This window comes from Eriocheir sinensis, unplaced genomic scaffold, assembly GCF_024679095.1.
Source record: "Eriocheir sinensis breed Jianghai 21 unplaced genomic scaffold, ASM2467909v1 Scaffold173, whole genome shotgun sequence".
In the NCBI taxonomy this organism is placed as follows: Eukaryota; Metazoa; Arthropoda; class Malacostraca; order Decapoda; family Varunidae; genus Eriocheir; species Eriocheir sinensis.
The window spans coordinates 532,034-542,013 of record NW_026111106.1 but is presented as its reverse complement, the minus strand read 5'-3'; the positions used below and the strand labels follow the sequence as shown (position 1 = coordinate 542,013).

The 9,980-nt window shown below is 35.4% G+C and overlaps 1 long non-coding RNA gene across 1 annotated transcript; it reads right to left on the bottom strand.

Annotated features, from left to right (window-relative positions):
• Positions 1-7,609: 7,609 nt before the first annotated feature.
• LOC126990543 (uncharacterized) lies at positions 7,610-9,559 on the bottom strand. Its single transcript, XR_007744519.1, has 3 exons — positions 9,329-9,559; positions 8,575-8,743; positions 7,610-8,015 (listed from the first exon to the last, which is right to left on the bottom strand). It is a non-coding gene; the product is annotated as an uncharacterized LOC126990543 (long non-coding RNA).
• Between the last annotated feature and the right edge of the window lie 421 nt (positions 9,560-9,980).

The window sequence follows — 9,980 nt, the reverse complement described above, 5'->3', positions numbered from 1 at the left end:
AGGTGGAAAGTAGTAAATGCCCATTTTATTAGGTATCTTCATCTTAATAAATCTAAAACCTAAAAATTCGGTGGTTATATTTGTACTCATGTTTTCTAATAGAAAACATGGCCACCTAAGCAAGGTAAACTGGAAGCTCATCATCAAACTCACTCTTTCTCTCTCTTATCTAATAACATAGTTGTACATTGCTTAAACCTAAGACAAATGAAGGACCTTTTGATATGTGTCAAAATAGACTTGGTCCTTTTGATTATAATTTGTACATATTGAAATGCCTTTGGCAGACTTAGGTTATTGATATACATAGATACAAAGGTCCTTTTGATTATAATTTGTACATATTGAAATGCCTTTGGCAGACTTAGGTTATTGATATACATGGATAATTTGTACATATTGAAATGTCTTTGGCAGACATAGGTTATTGATGTACATGGATGCAAAATATATGATATTGAGTTTACAAGAATTTTTTTATTAACATATCAATCTCAGACACTTGCTCATTGTGCTGCTGCTGCTGCTGTTGTATGTAAGGTTCAGTAGGGTAAGGTGGTGCGAATGAGGGTGGGGGTGGTTCAGTAGCAATCAGCATCACCGGTGGGGACGTCGTTGATGACGCAGCAGCAGTAGTGGTGGCAGTAGGGAAGTGGTGGGAGTGTGTCATGTTCATGTTGTTGTGGGTAGGAGGAGACATCTGCTGCTGCATCAGTATGGTTGGGGGTGTGTGTGTAAGGAGGAGATGGTTGGGTATAAGGTGATTGTTGTTGAGTGTTGAAAGGTGAATGAGATTGTTGTTGTTGAGCAGCAGCAGTAGTAGAAAAAGGTGAATGGGACTGTTGTTGATGAGCAATAGCAATAAAAGGGGAATGAGACTGATGTTGTGTATTATTGAAAGTTGAATAAGAACGGGGTGAGTTTTGTTGAAGAGGAGGAGGATGAGAAGAAACAGATTGTTGATGAATAAATCCTATTTGTTGTTGAAATGGAATATAATAAACTTGGTTTGACATATTGGTCAATTGTGTGTAAGAAGGGGATGATCCACCACCACTAAATCTAGTGTAAGATGATGAAGAGGCATCTGATGAATTGTAAGGAGAAACCTGCACGGATTGGATGGGTTGAGACGTACTACAACCACTACAATTTCCGCCAACGCCGCCGCTGCTGGATGCTGCAGAGGAAGGCGATGGCTGCTGGTGAATGATGTTGTTGTCATTTGTGTTCGGTGAATCTACAATAAAGTTTTGCGCCACAGCATGCTGTGTTCGGTGAACCGAATATTAATTCTTGCGCTGCCGCTAATGGGTCGATGTTAGGTTTAGTATTATATGTCGATGAGGGTGGAACAACAGATGCTGCTATGGGTGAGAGTGAATGATGAGAGAAAAGTTGTTGGTCTTCTTCCTCCATCACTTCATCATTTCTGAATGAGATAGTTTTTGGAGTATGATTCTCGACTGGCATAGGTGTGTTCAATTCACAATCGTAAGCGTCGTAAACGGGTGATGACTGTCTGGGTATGATGCCAATTGGAGTACCCGGTCCCGGTGTGTTGAAACAAACAGAATATATTTCATTCTGCTGTAATGATGATCTTTTGAAGAAATGTGGTTGTGGTGGTGTTTCAATAGTTTCAAAATCATTGTGTTGGCTGTTTATTAACTGTAGATTTTTAACAGCTTGTTCTTGCTCTTTTCGTTGTTCATTTTTGGCGTTCTTCTTCATCTTGTCTCTTTTGCTGCTCTCGTCTCTTTTGTTGCTCTAGTTCATCTCGTCTCTTTTGTTGCTCTAGTTCATCTTGTTTCTTTTGTTGCTTTAGTTCATCTTGTTTCTTTTGTTGCTCTATCTCTCGTCTCTTTTGTTGCTCTAGTTCATCTCGTTTCTTTTGTTGCTCTAGTTCATCTCGTTTCTTTTGTTGCTCTAGTTCATCTCGTTTCTTTTGTTGCTCTAGTTCATCTCGTTTCTTTTGTTGCTCTAGTTCATCTCGTTTCTTTTGTTGCTCTTGTTCATCTAACTTTTTTTTTTTTGATCTAGTTCATATCGTTTCTTTTTTTGCTCTAGTTCCTCTAACTTTTTTTTTGTGCTTGTTCCTCTAACTTTTGACGCTCTTGTTCCTCTAACTTTTGATGCTCTTGTTCCTCTAACTTTTGTCGCTCTAGCTTTTGTCTCTTTTGTCTCTCTTGTTGTGCTTGTTCCTCTAACTTTTGACGCTCTAACTCTTGTCTCTTTTGTCTCTCTTGTTGTGCTTGTTCCTCTAACTTTTGTTGCTCTTGTTCCTCTAACTTTTGTAAGAAATTCTGAGTTAAGTAACACATGTATGTAAATAGGGTTTAGCTAAAGTAGGGTCCAATATTTTAAATATATTTTTCGAAAAGTTTTAAAGTGTTATATAATAAATGTGTTTGAACAAAGTTAAACGGAAAGAAACTTGCACATAGTTTGTGCAAGAAACTGGGGTCAGGATATGCAAAGAGTTTGTCACAGGCAGGATCTACACACAGTTTAACCGGAGAAGAAACTGGGGTCAGGATTTGCACAGAGTTTGTCAGGTGGGTTCAAGATTTGCACAGTTTAACTAGTCCCTGTTAAATTTGTTTCATAACACACATGTATATAATTATGATATTTTTAGTTAATAAAAAGTATACTGTTGTTCTGCATCTCAATTCTTCTTCAACTATATCTAGACAATACTGACAGCAAGGAATAATGGTGACTTAAGATCTTCATCAAAGTTTGTAGAAATAAGTCAGTATCGTGCACAGAAACACATTCGAGTATAGACGACATTTACGCTATCACGTTCTTAACCTTCTAAGAAGGCTCCGGGTGAATATGTGTTTTAGTCTTGAAGCGACATTCAGATCAATTGTAAATTATGCATTACATGTAGCGTGTCCACACTGAGATCTTTCAAATCAACTGCAAGAACTAAAAGTTAATTCGAACTACAACTACAAGTCACGGACACACTTTGACATTTAATTTACTTAATTGGAGTGTTAACGAATCGGAAGCTTCGAAAGACACAAAGACTTTTCTGAAGAGTAGATGTCGCTGCAGCAACTATTAATGGTTTTTGGATCTTAGAGACGTGTGTTCCTTTCTCTGTTTTCAAAAACAACCACCCCTCAACTTCATCGATACCGATGTTTTCAATTTTCCCTTCGCCATCACAGTACATGTGAACACTTCATGTAGAACAATGATAAATACATTTTGGTGTGAACAAGAACATCGGTTTAAATGTTTTATTTTTTGTAGGGTCAATATCATCCGAACTGTCACCAGGAGTAAAAATAGCTGTTGGTGACTTTCCTTTCCAATAACAGTCTATTTTTCTACCGTCGTGGGTTTGATCTCCGACATCATTTTCTTCAACACTCGTATGACTCTTACCGATAAACCATTGGGAGTGTTTCCCATAATCGTCAAAACAATGTTTTTGGAATTCTAGCAGGGACAGAAATTTGTTGTCGTCATAATTGATATCCATCAAAGATAGAGCCACGTTCTGTAATAACTGTTGGTCTTCAACACAGGCTGATGATTTGACTTCAGCGATTCTCCGAATGAATTTACCGTAGGAACCGATCATGTAAGATATGTTGTTTAATTTCTTTTCAATGTACGTTGTAATGCCTTGGCTATTAAGTATAAAATTATCTAGGCGAATTAGTTTGTCTTGCCACTCGCCCAAGATTTTGTTAGTTCTTATCTTGGTTTTAACGAGACGTCTGGTGAAAATCAGCGGTGTAAAATTGGTTTGGTTGTCGTTTCTCAGTTTTCCGTTTGACTTGATATCAAACCATGAGAATATGGAAGGTGGATGAGTATGGTTAAACAACAGACCCATGTTAGTATTGTTTATCATCGGTTTAACTTCTACATTAATTGTATCTCGTGAGAGTTTACTAATGTGAATGTAACCTTCCGAGAGTCGTATATCTTCATCCGTTAGATTTCCTACACCCTCTGTTGTTACAGATCCTGAACTCTTTAAAACCACACTGTAAAAAAAAATCTGTAAATTTTACAGAAAACTCACTGGTAATGTGGCTGCCAAACTTTATCCGTAAAATTTACAATTTTCTGCAATTTTATTTTTCTGTAAAACTTTACAACTTTTCCGTAAATGATGTTCCGTAAAATTTACAGCTTTATGTATTTTTATTTTCTGTAAAATATTACAGTATAATTTCTGTATACGATTTACAGGAATTACTTGTAAATAAAGTGGGTAAAAGGGGAAATTACCTGTAAAAAAAATGAGTAAAAGGGTAAATTACCTGTAAAAAAAGGGTAAAAGGGAAAAAATGTATTTCTCAATTTTATTGTATTTTACTGGAATTACAATACTGGTCCAAAATATTTGTAGTTTACAAGAACTAGTGAATAAATTAACAGTAAGAAGTTGTAAGAAATTTCTGGTTAATGTCCACATTATTTACTCTTTATGTTAGCAGCACAGTATGCAAACCCTTAATATATCAATCCAATTGGGGTGAAGACTGAATCGAGAAAACCAAAAAAAAAATAAAGAAATAAAAAATAAAGAAATAAAATAAAATAAAATAAAATAAAATATATATATATATATATATATATATATATATATATATATATATATATATATATATATATATATATATATATATATATATATATATATATATATATATATATATATATATATATATATATATATATATATATATATATATATATATATATATATATATATATATATATATACAGTAGTACCTTGAGATACGAGCAGCCTGACATACGAGTTTTTGAGATACGAGCCACGATTTGGTCCGTTTTTTGTTTGAGATGCGAGCGTAATTTTGAGATACGAGCACTAAAGAACACTAAATAAAACTTTTTCTTTTATTTTATATATATTTTTATGCATTGATAAAGTATACTGTTGTTGTTTGACATACGAGTAGACTGACTTACGAGCTAAGTTACAGAACGAATTAAACTCGTATCTCAAGGTACTACTGTATATATATATATATATATATATATATATATATATATATATATATATATATATATATATATATATATATATATATATATATATATATATATATATATATATATATAATGGTGTGCTAATTTGCCGTTTGACGTATAAACCATTTTATCAGGAAAGCAGAAGAAAGTTTGTTTACCTCTGTATGTGTAGTACAGAGTATACATGAGCCAAGAGAAAAGTTTTGTATATGCAGAAAAGATAGGATATTAGAAAAATCATGTTTGATAAAGACCAAATTAGATATATCAAGGTTCAATACTGTATACAACTTATCATGTGAAGCAGCAAATACAGATTTGTGTCAATTCCTACAGTAATGACAACCAAAAACATTTGACTGCATATCCTAAATCAAGAGCAACATTTTTCATGACAATCGTTTTAAAATTAATATACTGCGGAAAGCTGACTATTCAGCGCTTACGAGGCTTTTGAATATTTACCAACAATATTATTATATACACAATAAAATACTAAAACTAAAATTCAGTACTTAGAATAACTTACATCGACGGCTACACTTCAAGAACCTTTTTTTAATATGAACGATACTTTTCTTAACAGATCTTGAGTATCACATATCTACCTGATTTGGCAGGACACAGAAGTACAAAAATATTCCTTATCTCTGTAGGGAAACACTCCACCTGAGCCAAAGTACACAAAAATAAAATCACCATTCTTAAGGTAAGAGAGAAGCATTAAAGGAATGTAAGGTTTATCATATGCCAGGAATGCCTATTTGACAGGCTTGTTAAATGCTTATTTCCTTGTGTTCACATGAAAAAGATAATCTAGCCTTTGGAATCTGAATGAGGTAAAAGGAGAAATTACCCGAGCAAAGTTTTAAAACTAAAGCACCATAAAATATTATATTTATCCATGCACACACACACACACACACACTATATATATATATATATATATATATATATATATATATATATATATATATATATATATATATATATATATATATATATATATATATATATATATATATATATATATATATATATATATATATATATATATATATATATATATATATATATGTGTATGTTTACCCAAAAAAAAAAAAAAAAAAAAGTAGTAGACATTACATTGTGCATCATCTCATCAGGCAGAGAGTACTACTGATCAGTCGAGAGTAGCGCCAGTTTCTATCACCTTCCAGTTTCTTCCTCCACTGGCTGACAGCACCTGTAATAATTAAGACCAAGATATAAACATGAAACAAAATTGGGATTGCTGTCTTGATTCTTGAACACGTAATATTACATGAATATCAGCTAGGTACATACTACAGGGCAAGATGTTTATTTATATTGAAGAAAACTGACTAAAGAAAAGACCCACTAAGCTTCCAGATAAGAATGACCAGCCCCCTTCCACTGTCACAAACATACAACCAATTTCAAACTGTCACTACGTATTCATAACATCGCTAATAAAATTTATAAGAAAATAAGTAATTTTTTGGTGTGGTAACACTATAACACCTCTAATAAAAGCTATAAATCAACAAATAAAATTTGGGTGTGGTAGCAATAGGAGGAGATTCTGGGCAAAATCAAATGGTAAATCAATGAATGAAATACATAAATGTACATGAACTTCCTGGAGGCTACTTTCAGTTAACCAAATCCTATGAAGTGCTTCACAATTTCTTGGGAAAAAAATAATGAGCATTATTAAAGACTGAGTACGTGTCTCAACGGAGGTAATGGGGAGACAACAGGCTAAAAGGTGTAAAGACGGCAAAGTTGGCGAATTCCGATATTTGGGGTTCATGGTACAGTAGACTCACGTTTATCCGACCTCCGATTATCCGACCCTTGAGGGGGTTGGATAGCAAGTCGGATAACCAATTTTTTAATTGTTATTTGTCTTAAGACTTCACAAACAACACAAATAATTACACAATACACAGCTGTCTAGGAATCATGAGGGTACATTTGTACCACCCCGGCCCTTTGCTTGCCTTAGGTCCATGCAGTGTACTAAGAGGGAAAAAAGGTAGGTTTCTTTCTTTCTTTATTTTTTTAATCCATATTTTATACTTTCAGGGGGTGCATAGGGCAGCTTAGGTGCTGTAGAGCCTGTATAAATAATTTCAGAATTTTTTGCTTTTTTTTTATTTCTAACCCGCTCAACCAAACTTTTCACTTATCTGACCACTCTCCGGTCCCGTTGGGGTCGGTTAAACGAGAGTCAACTGTACAGGGTAATGGAGAGTGTGGTAGGTAGGTAAAGAAGAGAGTTTAATCAAGATGGAATAGATGGAGAAAGACAGCAGGAGTGATATGTGACAGCAAGGTTTCCGCAAGAAAAAAAGGGAAGATTAATAAAACAGTAGTGAGACCCGCCAAGCTGTACGGTATGGAAACAGTACCACTAACTTTTTCAAAAAATAACAAAGAGGCAGAGTTGGAAGGAGCGGAATTGAAGACGCTGCAATTTCCTCTTGGAGTGACGAATGATTACGACATAGGAATAACACACGTACGCCAGGTTGTGGAACAAAGCAAGAGAGGCGAGGCTGAGGTGGTTTGGACATGTCAGGAGGAGAGACAAGGAGTATGTGGGGAGGAGGATGCTGGACAAGGATCTACCCAGCAGGAGGAAGAGAGGGAGACCAAAGAGAAGATTTATGGATGCTGTGAAGGGAGGCATGCAAGTGGTGGGCGTGACACAGGAAGACGCAGAAGACCAAGCGCGTTGGAGAACAGCGATTCGCTGTAGCGACCCCTAATGGGAGCAGTCAAAAGATTATTAAAGATTAAAAATGTTTTCAGAAGTAATGAATATTACCTTGTGGATTTAGCACCTCCACTCTACATCAGCAATAGCATTAATCAGGGACAGAACTCTGGGATGGACTTGGGTGCGTCTCTTGCAGTGCTTCTTTACTTCAATCTTGCTGCCCCGCTCTGGATTGATGCCAACAAAGCATCTGCAATGATAGACAGAAATATACGTGTTGTAAATACTGGAATTTTTTCTTCAGCCTTAACAACACTATGTACTAAATTTAATATGTAGGCTATAACTGCATACCACAGAAGTAGATGTTGCTCATTAACAATCTACTCAGTTTCAAAAGAATACCGTAAAGATATTTTAGAAGAAAATTATGATTTCTTGACAGGTAACAATGGAATTTTTTTCTTTGTTCTAGCCTGTGTGCACCGGTAGGCATTATGTGTCCTTTGATGTCGTTCAGGGCAGCCCGGTAGTGGTGGAGGCAAGGATTTTATAGTGACACTTTTAGAAACCCATGCCCCCCCTCCCCGAACTCAACTTTGTTGCATGTGCAACTAGATTTCGGTTATCAGGGTGACATGTAGGTGATTTTACGACACTCGGCGTATGACACAAAGTTTCAAGGTGGCACTGGTGGGGTTCGAACCCATGCATAGACATCAGTCCGACCCCACGCTCACCACCTTATCCATTCGGCCCCGCCTCCTCTAGACATTTTACCCTTAAGTTCCATTTAAGAAAATAATTACCTTTGAATGAACTCCAGTGTCGATGCAGAATCAACAGGGTACATTATATTGAAGTTGTAGTAGGAGGCCAGCAGCATAGCCAGCCCAGTAGTAAATGTTGCGATATGGTCAGTGACAACAACACCATCAATTGACAACATATATCTGGTTGCCGTCAACCTTGATGCCCCTGAAATGTAATAAAGAAAATTAACATGCCTCTCTTGTAATTTTATGATACACCTCTAACATCCTAACCGCTCCGTCCACCCTTCTATGCTTAAGACGGAACTGCTTTTAGATGTTTAACCTCCTCCACCTCCAGCCTTTGTCCCAAAAGATCATGTAATAATAATAATAATAATAATAATAATAATAATAATAATAATAATAATAATAATAATAATAATAATAAAATAATCAAAATAATGATAATAGTTTCACCTCTCTTCTGCATAGTCTGTAGGGTGTTGCAATATAATTAACTTTGCCTGCTTTCTCTCCTTACAGCACTCATCACTCACCCTAAGCATCATTCTACTGAATGTATCCTTTTTTCCCCCCCGAAAAAAGCAATATTATCCATCTATATGCAAAATTACCTCCATAAACTGAATTATTCAATATTTTTGCCATAAAATTGTGTACTCCTACCACAATTTACACTGTTAAGGGTTGCAGCACTAAACCTCCTTTGGTTGCATATCATTATCCATAAAATATAAAAGCTAGGTTCCATGATAATATTGGTAAATATCAGCCAAGCTTAACTTACCAAAGCCTATTAAACATGGTGTCTTGGGAAGGTCCTTTTCCAATTCAGGTCTAGCTGCAGTTGGCTGAAAAATGAATAAGCAGAAATAAATATAAATGAAAGCCTTCACACTTAGGGAACATATAACAAATTACTCCTACAAGAACAACACAAACACATAGAGCACAATAGGCACAAAGAGTTCAGAGATACATGCAAACGGACAAAATGACAAGACATACATACAGGTGCATGGAGACAGACAGGTACTCGGTGCGACGCACAGGTACAGATGGACGAACAAACACAGAGAAGGTTCACTTCAAGGGTTAAAATCTTCCAGTTCCCAGAACTCAGCTGTCAAAGTACTGTACTACTACGCATTGTTAGAGGCACACAATGTATGATCATATTGGAATTTTTTAGATCATCAGTTTAGTATGGTATTTACTTTTGTATACAACTTGAACTATTAATATAGAAAACTAACCTTTACACATACATACAGAGAGTCTTCTTTTCATTTAGGTAAGACATAGCAGCACAGATCATAGCTGCTACCTCTGCATTGCCATTATCAACAGAGCATTTAGCCTCCACAAGTTCCTGTTGAATTCTCCTTATATTCATGTTTGGTTCTTCTTCTATCCATTTTAGAATTCGTGCTCCCTTA